This window comes from Rhinopithecus bieti, unplaced genomic scaffold (assembly GCF_001698545.2).
Source record: "Rhinopithecus bieti isolate Rb0 unplaced genomic scaffold, ASM169854v2 scaffold_31548, whole genome shotgun sequence".
NCBI lineage: Eukaryota > Metazoa > Chordata > Mammalia > Primates > Cercopithecidae > Rhinopithecus > Rhinopithecus bieti.
In genome coordinates, this window is record NW_016814470.1 from 2084238 (window position 1) to 2102569 (window position 18332).

The 18332-nt window shown below is 51.3% G+C and overlaps 1 protein-coding gene across 1 annotated transcript in view; it reads right to left on the reverse strand.

Moving 5' to 3' along the window:
• Positions 1-17889, reverse strand: part of PAQR5 (progestin and adipoQ receptor family member 5) — a 106017-nt gene extending 88128 nt beyond the window's left edge. The window contains 1 exon segment of the mRNA XM_017851103.1: positions 17727-17889. The gene's annotated coding sequence lies outside the window, so the exon portion shown is untranslated.
• Between the last annotated feature and the right edge of the window lie 443 nt (positions 17890-18332).

The following is an 18332-nucleotide window of genomic DNA, read 5'->3' on the forward strand; positions in this document are numbered from 1 at the left end:
GTGGAGAAGGCCAAGACATAGCACCATGGGTACATTTCAATACCAGGCCAGTGAGGGACCATCCAGGGAGCCGCTGCACCTCCCTAGATGATTTGCATTTGTGGGAAGCTTTTCCAGCAATCATTAACTCTGAGCTTCACCTGCTGGGAGTAGGGGGCATTGTTAACCTATAAAGCTGTAGGTGAGCCATTTCACGTAATCATTACCCAAAGAGCATACCTCATAGGTGAGGGGAAAATGGTCAGGGCAGCCAAGAAGCCAGGGAGATGTCAACTGGCAGAGGGAAGAAGCCTGCATGGACCTGGGTAGGGGGGTGGACGGGCATGGGCCCAGACCCTCAGCAGAGACTGGAGGGCACTAGGGGTAAGAGAAGGACTCAGGACCCAGATGGGAAAGGGTGTGACTTGCAAGTGACCCCACAGCCAATGGGGAGCTTAGATGGGGTGGGGGAGCCTGGGCAGATGCCCCCGCCTGCATAATGTACAGCCACTCCCCCTGGTGTGTGTGGCATTTGGGCTCCAGAGTCAGCTCACCTTGGCTTTGAGTCCCAAAGCCCCTCTGGGTCTGACTTTCCTCCCTTGTGAAATGGAGATGATGGTGTTTCATTTGAAACACCACTACTGAGCACTCAATCTATTCTAAACCCCTTATGGGCTGGGCGCAGTGGCTCATGCCTGTAATCCCAGCACTGTGGGGGCTAAGGTGGGTGGATCACCTGAGGTCAAGAGTTCCAGACCAGCCTGGCCAACATGGTGAAACCCCGTCTTTACCAAAAATACAAAACTTACCCGGGCCGGGTGGCATGCGCCTGTAATCCCAGCTACTCGGGAGACTGAGGCAGGAGAATTGCTTGAACCCAGGAGGCGGGCATTGCAGTGAGCCAAAATCCCACCACTGCACTCCAGCCTGGGCAACAGAGCAAGACTCCATCTCAAAATAAATAAATAAATAAATAAATAGATCCCTTATGGGCATTTTACACCCCACTTAATTTTCACAGCATCTCTTTAGGTGGACACTTTCATAATCCCCAGAGCAACTACCTCTGTGGGGTGTTTCAAGCATTAGTAAGTGTAAGCCCCATGTGTAAGCCCTTGAGGCACAACTGGGACTCAAAAAGAGCAACTGTCATTCTTACTTATGACCAGGGACATGCCTTCTCTGGCCTGTCCCAGGCTACAAGATAGAATGGAAAATGTATTCTCCTTCCTTCTTGCTAGGACATTATTTGTCCTGCTAACCCAATGTCATAAGTAACACATTTCACAATATTTGACCCAGTGGTGGATTAAGAGCCCCAGTGGCTGAAATGTGACACACAGTAATTATTCTAGCATTATTCAGCGCAGGCTTTTTTTTTAAAAGGGTTGAGGCAAAATGCATTATTTAAAACCTTATGGCCGGGCACGGTGGCTCACGCCTGTAATCCCAGAACCTGGGGAGGCTGAGGCAGGCGGATTACCTGTGGTCAGCAGTTCCAGATCAGCCTGGCCAACATGGGGAAACCCCGTCTCTACTGAAAATACAAAAGCTAGCCGGGCATGGTGGAGCACACCTGTAATTCCAGCTATTCTAGAGACTGAGGCTTGAGAATCACTTGAACCCAGGAGGCGGAGGTTGCAGTGAGCCAAGGTCATACCATTACACTCCAGCCTGGCAGCAGAGGGAGACTCTGTCTCAAAAAAATTAAACAACAACAACAAAAAAACCTATAAATAATGAGAACAACAGTTCATCTAAATCAGCCCCCAATAGCGTGCAGCCAAAGCTCAGAAGGTGTGAATAGTAAGCCTCCGCCTTCCCCGAGCCTTCACAGCCCAGGACCACCTCTGAGGTTCCAGGCTGGCCTTAAGCTCCTGACCCAAGTTCCTCCCAGAGCCCAAGGGGAAGGAAGTGGCATGGAACTGGCAAGTGCATGACAGTGGAGGGGCGGGAGGGGAGGACTCTTACTACCGCTGTCCCTAAACCTAGGTAGTCCCTCCCCCCAGAGCTCCAACTGCCATTGCTTGTCATGGGAAATGATTCACTTTGCACAGGGAGAAAAAGCAGGGCCTCTACATGAAAACTGAGAAGCAAAGAGATCACTTCCGCAGTTTAGACACCTCTCCCAAACACGCGTCCCTGGGTATGTGAGGTGGAAAGTGCCGGTCAAAGTGAAACACACTTGGAGATAGGTCCTTGTATTTCCTGGCACAGGACTGTCACACAGGGCTGGCTGTGGTAAGAAGGTAAGGCTAGGTAAGAAGGTAGAAAACTGGTCACCTCTGCAGTGTGAGTCAGGGGCCAGCCCCTATGCCCTGAGACTGGAGATTTCACCATTTGAGACCCATTTCCTTGGGCCTTCAAGGATGCTGGAAAACCTGAAGCCATTCTGATGCTTTGGGGAGTGGGGAGTTGTTGTGGGGATTTGCTGGAATGATTAGAGCAAACTTTTCTTTTCTTATTCACACAAAGACCCAGATCTTCCTCCCTGAACAAAGTGCATTCATTTCCTCAATAATTGGCAACCATTGATGCTGTAGGGGACACATGAGAGCAGAAGGGGTGGAGTGGAAGGGCAGAGAACGCAGTCCCAGTCACGTGAAGGCCCATCGTAAACAGTCTGTGGGGAAAGGAGCTCTGGGCAAGGAGTCCTAAGATGTGGTTCAAGTCTGACTTGAGCTGCCCCCTGGTAAGCCCAAGGGATTCTGCACAAGCTGCACTCTTCAGTTTCCTCATCCTAGGCTGAGAAAATGGAGATGACCACTCCTGCTCTTCTCCTCCAGAGTGGTCCCTAAGATCACATTTAATAGAGTGCCTGGCACCAGCAGGTGCCCAGATGGCGATATTGAAGGCACAACCTGGCACAGCCCGGGCACGTGAAACCCTTCAGCTCCCCCCAGCAGGAGTCATCTAACCCCCTAGGGACCTGGTGAGGCCTCTGTGTTTCACATACCTGCAGGACACTGGAACAAAGCCATCTTTCATAGAACAAGACCCACCTTATCAGGGGAGCTGTTTTCCCTTTGAAAGTCAAATCTGAGGCCTTGGGACAATGTGGGGTGTTCCCAGCACACTGGCCTGGTGGAGGCCCAGCCAGACACGGCGCTCCCTCTCCTCCCCAGCATACTGCCTGGCCAGCCTGCAAGAGCATGGCTAGAATTCACCTCCTCAGACTCCTCCTCTGTTCTTTTCAGGACCTTAAGGTAATCCTGAGGGTGTGAAGCAAAGACATTATCATCCGTGGGAGGGAATAGTCCAGATACCTACAGGCAAAAATGCATCCAGAAGAGAGGCCAGGTAGGAATCCAAGGCCCAGAGATGTTGGGTGGCTCCTCAGGACCACACAGCGAGCTGATCACAGGGTAAGTCCAGAGGCCATGGTCTTGTTAAGCTACACCCAGAAGTAATGTTCCAGCAACTGGGTATCTGGAACTGCCTCTAGGACAAAGGTGAAGATTAAACAAAACCAGACTAGGAGGGAGAGGAGGGAGAAGGGCGACTGGGCCAGTCACTTTCCCTTCCTGCTTGGTTAAGCCTGTGCTTAAGCCAAAGTTTTCATCCTCCTGCACACAATTTCCTTTTTTTTTTTTTTCCACTTACAATTTGTAAAAAATGATTAGTCAGGTTCTAGAGAGGATGTGTACCAAAAACATCCAAGAAATGAACTATTGACATCCCCTATTTCAGAAACGGAAGCCCTCCTCTCAGCACTCCCTGCTCCCTGTCACTCCCTTTCAGCAAGCCAGGATTCCAGGCAGGAGGCTTTAGTGAGCCCTGATCTGGGAGAACGGTTGTTGCCTGCCATGGGGCACTTGGAGAGGCGGCTGTGAAGGAACTTCAGTCCCTCACAGAAAGGCAAGGTCCCTGAGTCCACCCACTCCCCACCCTGCCCATCCAGCTTGCAGCCCTCCAGGACTCCCCAGCTGGCAGAGAGGGGGCCACATTCACAGACCCCCACCCTCACTGTTGGCAGGAACTCCATTGCCTCCTGTCCCTTTCCTTCTTAGGCGGCTCACCTGTCCCCCCCCTCCCCCCACCCCAGGGTGACCAGTTGCCATCCACTGGCCACCCTGAAGCGCTGACACTCAGCCTCCCCTCGGGGATACCTGGCTCTGTAGAGTGCCAGAAATGGGGCCTCCTTGGTGGACTTCCTTTTCTCTTCCTTCCCCTTTCCTACCTTTTCTAGACGTACTGTCTGCTCAAGCTCTTCCTTTTTTCAAGAAATCTTCTCTGCCAACCACAGCCCATCTAGGTTCCCTTTATTATTTATTTATTTATTTGGTGGTGGTTGTTGCTGTTTTTGAGACAGTCTCACTCTGTTGCCCAAGCTAGAGTGCAGTGGCGCAATCACAGCTCACTGCAGCTTCGGCTCCCTGGGCCCAAGTGATCCTTCCACCTCAGCCTCCTTGAGTAGCTGGAACTACAGGCACACACCACCATACCTAGCTAATTTTTAAAATTTTGTCAAAATGGGGGTCTCACTATGTTGCCCAGGCTGGTCTCAAATGCTTCGGCTCAAAGGATCCTCCCTCCTTGGCCCCTGAAAGTGTTTGGATTACAGGAGTGGGACACCATGCCTGGCTGGATTCCCTTTTCTCTGCATTGGCAATGGGGACTATAGGGCATATCAGGGAGTCGTGACAGGGTCTTTACTGGGGATGTAAAACACATACAACGAAGGTTTAAGATCCATGCCACCTGGCCCAGTTCAGGATTCATGAGAACTAGGCAAGCACTTGCTGAATATGAGATGATTTCCCCACAAATTCCACTCTTAAAAAGGTAAATAACTGTGAAAGCAACAATACAAGAGAAATCCCAAGGTAGCATGAGCAATCGCCAAATAAGTGAATGCGTTCATGAACTTCCCATGGATTTACTGATTTATAGCACATAGGACTGTGACCTAGGCCACCATTATTAGAACAGGTAAATCCTCACCCCCAAAAAAGAGTCTCTGTGATTTGAGGCAGTGTAGAACAGGGCCTCAGGCTTCAGTACAGCCATGCCAGCCCCCATCATCCAACCAGGATTGCTCGAGTCTTCGTGCTTTAAAGACTTTTTGGTCTTCCAGTTTTTTGTTTTTTGTTTTTTCTCAAGTCAAATGCCCCTGGAAAGTTGGAAGCAGTCGCAGCTGATCCTGGGGAGTGGGGACTGGACGGGGAAGGGGTTTTCATGGGGAGGAAGAAGGCAACAAGAGGGCTGAGGCTCACTTCAGAGAGGGGGGAAGTTCCCCCGCTGCTATAACAAGCAGAAGAGAGAGAAGAGGATGACTTTTGCCAGGGTTGAAGGGCAAAGCCAGATGGTTGAGCTCAGCCAGAAATGGGATTCTGTTAATATGATAACCAAAAAGTAGCGGGGTAGGGGGTTTACTGTATAGTGAGAGTCTAGTTGGACCTAATGCAAGGTTGGAACGCACATCTAGGTCCTTCATCATAGGCATCTTCAAGCCCCACCGTGAGCCCCCAGGAGTTACCACAAAATCAAATCATTCTTGGAAAGAAAAATTCTGTTTTCAAAAAGCATCTGCAGACTCTACCCTATCTCTTGGACCCTATTGCCCCTGCCTCCTCTATACACCATCAGATTAACCTCCTCATTGTAGATTTTCCTCCAGCCTCCTTCAGTTCTGATTGCTGTCCTCCCAGACCCCCAAACACACCCACACACTCCCCTGCACTGCCCCCCGCCAGTCCCATTACAAGGCATCTCCTCATCTCCATTCTTCAGAACCCATCTCCCCAGCCCACCTCCTTCAGGAAGTCTTCCCAGAGAGCTTGCTTATTTAACCACTCATGCTCTGATGGCTCTGGAGCCTCACTGGGCCTGCAGTTTACTGACCCTTACATTCTATTCCTGTTTGAGGGTCCTCTGTGGTCTCAATTGTACCTGCAGGATTTTAATTGATGGAGGCAACTGAGCGATAACGGAGAGAGGCAATGCTGCTGAAAGAATGTATCACCTGCATTTCCCAAGAGGAGGGGGCACACCAAACCCAGTGTATGGCCGCAGGGGAATCACCAGGCTTTGGCCAGTGAGTGGGAGGCCTCGGTCAGATCCTTTTTGGGTTTCAATGGGAAAAGCACAGCAGGGCAGGTTGAGCAGGTTAGGAATGGCTAGTTTAAATAACCCCCGTGGGCACTGGGGCATAGAGGCTGTCCCAAGTCGTTTGGTACCTAGGCCTGGGCGACCAAGGGCAGGGAAAGATTGGCGGGGTGCATCAGAGTTTGATAAGGAAGTGACTGAGAGCATGGGTTTTAAGTTGCAGGGGAGACGGGAACCACTTGGGCTGACTGTTTGGCCCTGCGACTAACAAACGCCACACAAACAAATACAAAATCTAAGCAAACAACGTCAGAACACCACCCATTCACTCCCCTCATCTAACTCAGGTTCCAGGCTTCAGCAGTGCAGTCACTCTCTTGCTGCATCAGTGAACTCTCTCACCCCTCTTAACTTTTCCTATCTCGTGAACGCAGCCCCTTCCATAGATGAACTCACGATCTCCTTCACTCTTTCAACATGTAGCCATCCAATTCCTGGCACACAGCTCCCTCTTCCCTCCCTCCTCCCTGTCATGACGGCGAGGTATCTCCCTTCCTGCCTGAGGACGAGCCCTGGTCCATTCTGTCCATTCTGGAACTCACCTCAATGCTTCCTCAGGGACCTCCATATCAGAGATCCCCTCTCTGGTGAATCTCTTCCATCAACATTCATAATTCTTAAAAAACAGCAGTAACCGCAATAATAAATAATAATAATAAATTATTGACCAAACCGGGAAGGGAAAAACGTGTAATGTCTATTCCAGACAAAAGACTAGTTTCCCCAATACATCAAGATTCCCTCTGATTCCTCTAATAAGAAAAAGATTAACAACTTCACATAAAATTGATAAAACTTATAGACAGTTCACAGAAAAGGAAACTCAAATGACTTTTACATCTGTAATAATATATTTAACTTTATTCAAAATGCAGGTTAAACTACATCAAGAAATCATTTTTGTCTTCCAGATTGGCAAGTATTGGTGTGTTTGGTAACACTCTCTGTTGCAGGGTGTGGTAAATGAGTATCCTTATCCACTGCTGGTAGGCGGGTACATTCTTACAAACTCTATGGACAGCACATTGCCAATATCATTCCAAATATAAACGCACATACGCTTGAATCACCAATTCCACTTCTAGAACTTTATCCTACCTATAGCCACCTACATTGGCAAAATGACTGAAGTACAAGGAGATCCTGTGGGAAATCATTTATGGTGGCAAAAGGCTCAAAACCGCCTCCATGTCCAAAAAACAGATTAGTTAAATAAGTGATGTAAGTGATGTGACATCCATAAGCAAGAAAGAAGCAGCTTTCTTTTTTGTTTGTTTTTTGTTTTTGTTTTTTTTTAGATGGAGTCTCACTCTGTCAACCAGGCTGGAGTGCAGTGGAGTGATCTCAGCTCACTGTAACCTGCACCCCCCGGGGGGTTCAAGTGATTCTCCCCCCTCAGCCTCCCAGTAGCTGGGATTACAGGTACCTACCATCATGTCCGACTAATTTTTGTATTTTTGTAGAGACGGCATTTCACCTTGTTGACCAGGCTGGTCTCAAACTCCTGACCTCAGGTGATCCGCCACCTCGGCCTCCCAAAGTGCCGAGGATTACAGGTGTGAGCTATTGCACCTAGCGGAGAAGCGGCTTTCTATGTACTGATACAGAAAACCTCACGGTAGGTAGCTAGGTGGAAAAATTGAGACTCAGGGACAGAGTACATGCATGTGCCACCAGCTGGGGGAAAGAATCTATATATGTCTTTCCTAACACGTGCATGGAACTGGTAACGTTGCCTCCAAGGTGGGAGGGAATGGGGAGATCCGGGGAGATTGGGGGATGAAAACTCTTCCCAGTGAGATCCTAAACCCACTTCCCTTTCTGGCTTTTCACTCTCTCCTCATGTCTACTGACACATTTTGGAAAACTGTCTGCCAGCTGCCTCTCTTCCCACCTGCTGCCCATTCCTCAATCATCTCAGTCTGGTTCCTCCTCGTAGCACTCCAAAATCCCCAGCCACTTCTCAGTCCTCATCCACTTGCTCGTGCACCACAGGCTTCACAGTGGGCGAGGCCTTGTGCCTGGAGCACTCTTCCATGAGCCTCCACAGCACCATTCTCCATACGGTCCTCCACTATCTCTCTCGGAACTCGTACTCCATCTCTAAATGTTGGAGCTCCTGCTGCTTCCTGCCAGGCCGTCCTCTCCATGCTCCACTTCTGTCTGCAGGCACTCCCAGGGCTGTCCCATGCACCCCATGGCTTCTCTCATAACCTGTATGCGTGTAGCTTCCAACTGTGTATCTCCAACCAGACTTCTCTTCTGAGCTCAGGACCCCACCTGCTGTCTCCCAGGTATCTCCAACCCAACATGCTCCAAATGCAATTCACCAGCTTCTAGTTGGTTTCCTTCTCTGCACCTGGGGGATTTCCCTAGTAATCTCATGTCCAAACCCTTTTGGTCATCAGAACCTAGAGTGTTCCCTCTTGAAGATCCCTAGAATTTGACCCTTCTCTCCCACCTTCACCACTGCTTGCCTAATCAAAGCGTTTCGCATTCATTCAGTGAGGAAGCTACACCAGGTTCCTCACTGCTGCCTACATGCTCTCTCTCACCTCAGGGCCTTTGCACTTGCTGGAACCTGTGCCTTGAATACTCTCCTCCACTTTCTACCCCTGCTGTACCCTAATTAATTCTTATCTATATTCTGGAACCCAGATTAACATAACTACCTCAAAGAAACCTTTTTTGACCCCTAGACCAATGGATTTCACTGGGGGGTGGTCTTGCTCCCCAGTGGACATTTGGCAATGTTTGGAGATATTTGTGGTTGTCACAAGCAGAGAGGGGATGTGTGTGGCTACTGGCATCTGTTGCATAGAAGCCAGGGATGCTGCTAAACATCCTGCAGTGCACAGGACAGTCCCACATGACAAAGAATTGTCTGGTCTAATATGTCACAGGGCCAAGGTGAGCGATCCTGCTCTAGCCTGTCATGTCCCCATGATACATTTCCATAACACACTCCATTTCTCCTGCAGACATTCAATCTTTAGCTGTGCAAAGGTATTGGCCGGATTCCATTCTCTGAGCTTTATGGGATGAATAAAGGAATTAAAGTCACTGGGTCATGTTGATCTCTGGGTCTCTACCCACAGTGCCCAAACCAAGCATGCAGCCTCGAGCTTGGCACTGAGAATGTGTGGATTGATATGACACGGCCAGGGCAGGGATTGAGCCACACTGAGCAGAGGCCACCCTGTGTCCTGGCTTTCAACTCCGCAGGGCCCTCCAGGTCGTCTGACGGCAGTGCTTGCCCTGGCCCTTGACTGGCTTCTCACCTTGTACTCAGCAACTAGCTCTGCAGTGCTTTTTCACACTTGTCAGTGCCTCGTCTCTAAGTTCATCTCCAGGTGGTTCTGTGGGCCCCTTAAAGCCACCAGGTCCAAGTTTATCCGCTCCTCATCTTGTCAAGCCGGCTGCTCCTCCAGTGAGCTTACTCAAGTGCCTGCACCACCATCAACCCAGCCAACAAACCAGAATCCTGGGCACCCTTGTGCAGCACAGTACCTTTCAGACTTGCTCCCTTTACCTCCCCACCGACAGCCACAGGGTCCCTCAGCTTTCTCCCATTTGGTCTTCTTCCCTGAAGCCTTTTTCCCTCTCAGTCCACCTGGGACATCCCTCCCAACTATGTCCTTCTAAGATGACCATTGGCCTGTCTCACTTCCTGATGAAAACTCCTTTGACACTTCTCACTGTCTGCAGGGCAGGGCCCAAGTTCCCCAGCCTGGCAGGGGATGAAGGGTACAAGACCTTCTATACTCTCCCCAGCCCCTCCCACCCTCATGGCCTCATCTCCAGCCCCAGGTACGAACACCTCAGCGCCACCTTCTTCATGCAGTCTGGCCTTTTTCCTTTCTTCCTCTCCCCTCCCCTTCCCTCTGAGGTGCCCAGAGATTCCATGCTCATCCTTAAAACCTAAATCAAACACTTCTTCCTTAGTACTATGATGGTTCCTTCAAAACTTACACATAGAACCACCATATGACCCAGAAACTCCACTTCTGGGCATGCATTCAAAGGAAGTGAGGGCAGGGACGCAAATATATATTTGTATTTCCATGTTCATAGCAACATTATTCACAGCAGACAAAAGGTGAAGCAACTGAAGTGTCAGTAACAAATGATAAACAAAATGTTCTATATACTGGGAGGTGGAGGGTGCAACGAGCAGAGATCATGCCACTGCACTCCAGCCTGGGTGACAGAGCGAGACTATCTCTCAAAAAAAAAAAAAAAAAAAAAAAAAGAAATGTGGTGTATTAATAATGGAATATTATGCAGCCTTAAAAAGGAAGGAAATTCTGTCACATGCCACAACATGGATGAAACTTGAAGACACTATGCTAAGTGAAATTAGCCAGTCACAAAAAGACCAGTGCAGCATGATTCCACTTACAGGAGTTATCTAGAGTACTCAAGTTCGTAAAAAGACAGAAAGGAGAATGGTGGTTGCCAGGGGCTGGGGGAGGGGAAATGGGAAATTGTTGTTTATTGGGTACCGAGTTTCAATTGGGAAATGATAAAAAGGGGTGGAGATGGATGGTGGTGATGGTTGCACAACAATGTGAACATACTTAATGACAATGAATTGCAGACTTAAAAAATGGTTAAATGGGCAGGGTGCGGTGGCTTACACCTGTAATCCCGGTACTTCGGGAGGACGAGGTAGGTGGATCAAGAGGTCCATAGATCGAGACCATCCTGGCCAACATGGTGAAACCCTGTCTACTAAAAATACAAAAATTAACTGGGCGTGGTGGCGGGTGCCTGTAATCCCAGCTACTCAGGAGGTTGAGGCAGGAGAATTGCTTGAACCCAGGAGGCAGAGGTTGTGGTGAGCTGAGATGGTGCCATTGCACTCCAGCCTGGGCGACAGATCGAGACTCCATATCAAAAAAAAAAAAAAGGTTAAATGGTCAATTTTATATTTTGTATGTTTTACCATAATAACAAAAGGTAGTAACAAAATAATGCAACAAAAAATCCACCTCTTCCTCTTGGGAAGCTGCCTGGACATTCCCGCCACCTCCCCAAACACTTGTGTTGCCCCGGCCCCCCACCCCCCAATTCCCCGAAACACAGCCGGGTGGAGCTGCCCACACCCCACTCCATGCATTCCATGAACATTCCCAGTACCCTGTAGGGACAACCCGACAGCCATGTCTGTCCTCCGAGACTAAGGGGTTCTGCATGCAGGCACTATGTCTCATTCCCTTCTCCTGCCCACGTCTAGCCCACAGTCCAGAGCAGAGTTTCTACAATGAAGGAACGAATCCCCCAAACCAATAGTTCTGGGTTAGTACTATCCCAAACCTCACAGCCTGTTATTCTCAGAACGGTGATTTACTTCTAATATTCATCAATAAACCCCTCCCCCTGCCAAAGATTGTCTGCCCTTCCATTGAGCAACAAGGTCAGAAGGGGGTTTCCATGGACAAAGTTAATAAACAGCTAACTTGGGAGGAATAAACAAAATAAAACCCAGCGTAGGCCGGCGCAGGCATGCCCTTGCATCTAACAACACCACACTCCACCCTCTCTCCCTCCTCTGCTTGGTGGGTGGGCTGATTCACTTCCTGTGTCCCCTCCCAGGCAGCGTGAGAGGGGAAGGTGAGGGGAATGCTGAGTCCTAGGGCATGGATAGATGATTAGTCACCACGCTGCCCTGCACTGGAAGGTCACTAACCTTAGTGTGTGGGCCCTGACCACAGGCCTCTCTCCCCCTCACGCTGAGCCTTGCCTCCCCACCCCGACTTATGTAACCCAAGGTCTAGAAGGTGAAGAGAACTGGCCTTGGCTCTCAGCATGAGGTCCAGGGGGCCCCTCCACCCATAAGTCCTTGCATGCCCCACCTGTTGACTCTTCATTCACACACAGTCCACATTCATGAAACTTCATAGATCATTGAACCCAGGGGTCTCAACCAGAGATGGGGCAATGTCTGGAGACAGTTTTTGTTGCCAGGAAAGGAAGGGGAGGTGATGGTGCAGTGTCTGATGGGTAGAAGCCAGGACTACTGCTAACCTCCCACAATGCACAGCACATCCCGCCTCTGCACCCCCCACCCCGCAAAGAATTATCCCCTCCCAAAAGTCAATAGTGCTGAGGGTGAGACACCATGATGAATCCAAGCTGTACAGAAGAGGAAATTGAGGCAGAGCAAGTGACAGGATCAAAGTCACACTATGCATTAGATAATGTCAGAATTAGAATCCAGGGCTCTCTACCAGCCAACACTAGCCTTCAGCTCCCAGGAGTACGGTGACCAACTCCAAGACAAGTGGCAAGCTAGTGGAGTGGGCTGAATTTGGGACTCTAGGGTCTAGAAGCTATCATAGTTGGGCTCTGTGTCTCTGACAGGCTCCAAATGAATCCCACCAAGATGAGCCTGACCATCTTGGTCACAGGGTTCCCAAATAATCAGAGGAAGACTGTCTTAAGGGACGGTGGTGTGTCCAGGCAGAATGACCCTATCTGAGGCTTGGTCAAAACTCACTCCTTAAGTCCATAGCATGCTGGGGGTGGTCCTGGCTGAGGTCAAGGTCAGAAGAGAGGATGACTGTGCAAGGCAAAACCAGGATTGGAGGACAGGGCATGGGTAAGAATTAAACCTTGGATCACCGCTTTGGGGGCACTATCTTTTTTCCTAGATGCCAAAAATGATTGTACCTCCCGCACCTGCTGGATCCTCACTGCCATCCTGCGTAATTGCAAACTGACGTCTAGAGTCACCCTTACCCTTCTCTCCAAGGAGCCAACACCATGTCTCCAACTGTGGGCCAGACACCAGGGCATGAGAGCTGACGGTGCAATCCCATTATTTATGAACAACTGACTCACGTCATGTTGCAACAGGCGTACTTTTCCATTCACTGTGGCCGAAAGTCAGTAAACTTGTAGTAACAGCGGTAATAAAGAGAAGGCCAGGGCAGCAGTGCATGAAGCTCTGTCTTAGGTCAGGGCCTCACCCTCTTCAGGAGCAGGAAGCCCGTAGAGGGTGGTGGGGACAAGGATGGTGGGGTAGGGGAGGGCCTACAATGGCCTCAGTCACAGAAGAAGGCCCCATTACAGATTCGTTTCTTCAGGCAAAGCATTATCACAGCTCCCTCACCTGCCTGTCCCCTTCCTCCCTAATTTTTCCAACAAGTTGGAAAACTCCTACATATCCTTCAAGGCCTAATTTCTGGAGTCCTTCCCCCAGCTCCAAGGTTCAGGTGCATTCCAACCCTGAATTTGGCAGACCGCAATGACGACAGAAAAAGATGTTTGAGGTTAATAGCTGGGCTTGGGGGAAAAAGCCAAAGCTCCCCATGGAGGGAATGTAGAGGCTCGCACAAGATCTGCTCCTCTGTGGGGCGCGCTGAGCACTGTGGCCTCTAGGCTGTCTTGCCAGATTCCCAAGCGAGGCCTCAGAATCCCAAGGCTTCCCTGGGCCTCTGGCTGCACTTCTCAGACTGGTCGGTTATCCCTAGCCCAAGTCCATGGGAATACCACCCCTTCTCCCACAGCTGCCAGGAGTCTGGCTTTGGACTTCCTTAGTTCTCCAGTGCACTGGATAATTTATTTATTTATTGGATGTGCTTATTTTATTTATTTATTTATTTATTTATTTATTTATTTAATTGCACTGGGGAATTTTAAAAGGCTGCCTGCAGAGGGCACTATTTTCACCAAGAGAGAACTCACTAGCAGAGGAACTGGCTGCCTTGGGAGAGTAGCCCTGGGAGGTTTCCTTTGAGGATGGAGGTCTGATGGGGATGACTCCTTCCTGGAACTCTCCAATCGCCTCATGTGGCAGCTGTCCATTCAGTCTGGGAGCTGCCCCTTTGGGTAACTCTGGAGGCAGCTGGCCTGAAGGTTCTTGCCAAGGGCCTCTTAAGCACCCGTAGCAACCAAGGTAATTCAAAGTAGGGGACAGAGACCCAACTTTGAATTAACTTGAGTCTAATTAGGAAAAGCTCCAGCTCTGCCTCCAAGAGTCACTCCTCACCTCTGGGTCTCAGTCTCCCCATCTGTGTACTGAGAAATGGTGCATTGGATGTGTTCATCTACTCAGCACATGTTAACTGAGCACCTACTACACTCTGATCTCTGGGGAGAGACCATGGAGCGAGAGAGACAAAAGGCCTTGCCCTCACAGAGCTGATATTCTAACAGGGAAGACAGATGGCAAGCAAGATTAAGGAGTGAAATCTATAGGCTGTCAGAAGGGGATATGAGCCATGGAAAATGAAGCAGAGAAGGAGTGGGGGGACATGGCTGCTAAGGCTTAGTCTAGCTTAGAGACTCTGAGTCTAAAGCTCTTACTCTGCTGGGTCCTTGTTAGGAGTCAAGAATGGTGGCAGGAAACTGGGCAGGGCCATGCATGAGTACAGGGACAGCGCTCAGGAGTGGTGGGGATGGTAGGCTAGAGCCCCAGTCAGTCTCTCAGCGGCTTCCTCCAGGAAACAGAACTGACCAACTCCGGGTATGCTGGCCTGTCCTCAAAGGCAGGCACCTGGGTCTGCTGAGGAGTCCAGGAGTCACACAGGGTTCCTGGCAGGGCCCCAAAAGTCCTGACTGAGGGGAGGATTTCTTCAAAGCAAGGTGGGCGGCATCCTCAGGGCACTGCCAGGGACTCTTCTACATCCCTCACTCTACCCTGGCTTTCGATGAACAAGACACTGGCCACCTCCAACTACAGGGGCTCTCAGACCCTTCCTTCCCTCTACTGATCCTCCTCTGCATGGTAGGGTCTCCCCTCCCCTTACATGGGGAGGGAAGGAGAGGAATTTGAAAGTTCTGGCTGGGCATGGTGGATCACACCTGTAATCCCAGCACTTTGGGAGGTAGAGGCAGACAGATCACTTGCACTCAGGAGTTCGAGAACAACCTGGTCAACATAGTGAGACCCCACCTCTACAAAAAATACAAAAATTAGCTGGGCAGGAGGGTGCAGGCTTATAGTCCCAGCTACTAAGGAGGCTGAGGTGAGGAGGATAGCTCGAGGCCGGGAGGTGGAGGTTGCGGTGAGCAGAGATCATGCTACCACATTCCAGCCTGGGCGACAGAGCAAGACCCTGTCTTGAATATATATATCTGACCAAACCGGAGTTGGTCAGTTCTGTTTCCTGGAGGAAGTCGCTGAGAGACTGACTGGGGCTCAAGCCCGTGCACAAATCTAGCATCCCCATCACCCCTGAGAGCTGTCCCTGTACTCATGCATGGCCCTGCCCAGTTTCCTGCCACCATTCTTGGCTCCTAACACTGGGCTAAAAAAAACCCACACACACACACACAAAACTCCCCCCATTTCTTATGAATTCACAATTTTTCTCTTCCTGTAGGGATTATTTTTGAAAATATGTCTTGCAAACCTTCTGTGTATTCAGGATGAGTAAGGGATACCAAGATGCTGAGAAAGGACTTACCGCCAACCGGGGAGGCCGGGCTAACACACATGAGAAAATAACAATCCGCTCTTACAGTTTGCTTTGCAGCCCACAGAATCCTTTGGAACCACTTACTATGTCCTAAAACCACGCAGGGCCTGTTATTCTCATTTTACAGATGAGGAAATTGAGACCCAGAAAAGCACCTTCTCTTCCCCCAATAGTAGCTGCCCCATGGAGTGGTAAGGAGAGAGAGGAGACAATGAAGATTAGTGTTTCCAAATAATTCCATTCCAATTCTTACCCCTGGAGGGATGCGTAAGAATTCTACATAAAGGGACAAAGTTGCTCTGCCTCCAATCTAGGGTAGGGCCAAGCTGGGCATGGAACCCACCAGCCCTGGCCTCTCCTTGGCAGGACCAGGGTAAAGCAAAAGTCCCCTGTCTCTCTGGAAAAGCACATGGGGGCGGGACGAGGTGGCTTACACCTGTAATCCCAACACTTTGGGAGGCCAACTTGGGTGGATCATCTGAGGTCAGGAGTTCGAGACCAACCTGGCCAACATGGTGAAACCCTGCCTCTACTAAAAATACAAAAATTAGCTGGGCGTGGTAGAGAATTGCTTGAACCTGGGAGGTGGAGGTGGCAGTGAGCCAAGATCTTGTCCTTGCACTCCAACCTGGGTGATAGAGCGAGACTCAGTCTCAAAAAAAAGAAAGAAAGGAAGGAAGGAAGGAAGGAAGGAAGGAAGGAAGGAAGGAAGGAAGGAAGGAAGGAAGGAAGGAAGAAAGAAAAGCACATGGGATTAAGGATGTTCTCTTGGTGTAAAGGAAAAATATTGCTCCACGTGGGTAAGGGTGCCAAGGGATCTCAGTGGTGGGGCTGGACCCCTTTCAGATCCAACTTTTCGGAGTGCCCTTTCTGCTTGCCAAGGGCAGAGATAAGGCAGTTGGAAAAGAAGCTTTGCTTTTGCAGACTAATCATTCCGTTCTCACAGAGCACCTTCCTGTGTGCCAGGTACTATGGCTACGGCAGGGAACAAAGCAGGTCCCTGCCCTCCTGGAGTTCTGGGAGCTTAGCAAGGCTCTGGCTGGCTCTTGGAGGACTTTCCTGACTGGAGTTCGTGACTGCTCAGAGGTGCCCTCTACCCTGAACCTCTTTCACAGGAAGAACCTAGCGGGGTGGGGAGTAGGGGGGAAAGAAACAAACCTCTGCTGAGTCAAGGGCACTGCAAGAATGCAGAAGCAACCATCCGGCTCTGGAAGGATGTGGTGGGAAATCTGCCACTCAGTGGTGGAGAAAAGTCCACCAGTTTCTCCAGCAAATGGCTGAGTCTCGTTGGGCCTCCTTGTCTTCTCATCTGCCCCTGTGCTAATATCTACTTGCCATTGGTTTGTTAGGTTCAAATGAAATCAGGGATGTGTCCCTGTTGGCTGCTAGTTCTTCTCAGATCCCCTGACCTCTCCCCATCTCTTTTCTATGGCTCTGCGTGGGAAGGGGCAGTTGTCACCCCCCAACTCCCACTAAGCTGAGCCCTCCTCCCAACCTAAGCGGGAGGAAGCCGGTTCTGTTCACGGATGAGAGTTACTGGGCTCCTGAATTCTTGCTCCACTGGTGCTGGGGTCCACTCCCTCTCCTGGGCTTATCTGACTGGGACTTGGGAAGTGCCAGGGGAGCCAAGAGATGTCCAGCTGGGGGCTGTGGCCAGGGGGTAGGCCAATGACAGAGCACAGGAAACTCCCTGTAGCTGGGCACCCACTTCAACAGGGGCCCCCGCAGGCAGAGGGCCGCCCCTCACCCACACGGTCCTGCTCAGCCCAGGCTCGCATCTGGGCTCAGGAGGCGGGAAGCACAGTTGTAAAGAAATCGCCAACTGTGAAGCCCCAATCCGAGGGTTTTATTAAAGTGGGGGTGGCAGGAGGGGGGCGGTGGAGGTAGGGTAAGCGGCGCAAACGCCCTGGAGACTGAGAGAAAAGGTGCTAGAAGGCAACAGTCCCCCTCACCGCCCTCGATTGCAGCAGAGAGTCTTCTGCACGGCGGCGGCTGCCCCACCTTCACACCGGCCCCGCGTGCGGTGAAAGTGGCCACGCCGCGCCGCCGCCGGATCAGGGCCGCCCCGGCACAAACTTTCCCAGACCCGCCCTTGGAGAGGCCTCCCGGGCTCCACGGGCGCAGGGCGGCTGGGGCTGCCGCGGAGGGCGGGTGCGCGTGGACCAGGAGGTGAGGAAGCGGCGCGCGGCGGGGAGTCCCGCCCCCGGTTACCTGGGTTCCGAGGGTCTCGGGAGTCCAGTGGACAGGGCGCGGGGACAGCACAAGCAGGCCGGAGACCGGTCAATTCTCCCGGGCTCCGGCGACCCCGGACTCTCGGGCCCTGCACCTGGCCCTGCGGGTCGCCGCGCCTACCCATGCCGGTCCCCGCCCGTCCCCTCCCGCATGGGGCGGGGCGGCCCCGGGGGAGGAGCCGACGGCCGTGGGCACCACTCCCTGAGCCAGGCCTGCGCCTCATCACGTGTCACCGACCCTGGGCTCTGTGACCTCCAAAGACTCGCCACCCCACTCCACAGCCTGAGGTGCCACCCAAGCCAGGAGCCCAGGGGAGTCTCTCACACCCCATTCTCCTACGGCTCATGTACCCCAGGCCCACCTCCACCCCAGGAGCCGAAGGCCGACAGGGACCCTGGAGAGCCTCCCTGATGGGAGAACTGCGGAGCTTGCCCCTCGGAAAAGTGCATGGGGTGGAGCACAGGGAAGGAGGAAAAAACAACTGGCTATCCGCAGCCCCACGGCAGTGTCCCCTTCGCCGGTGGGAGAGGCTCCTGGCCGCTCTGAATCCTTGAAGTGCGTTCCACCACTGTCTCTTGGAGTGCT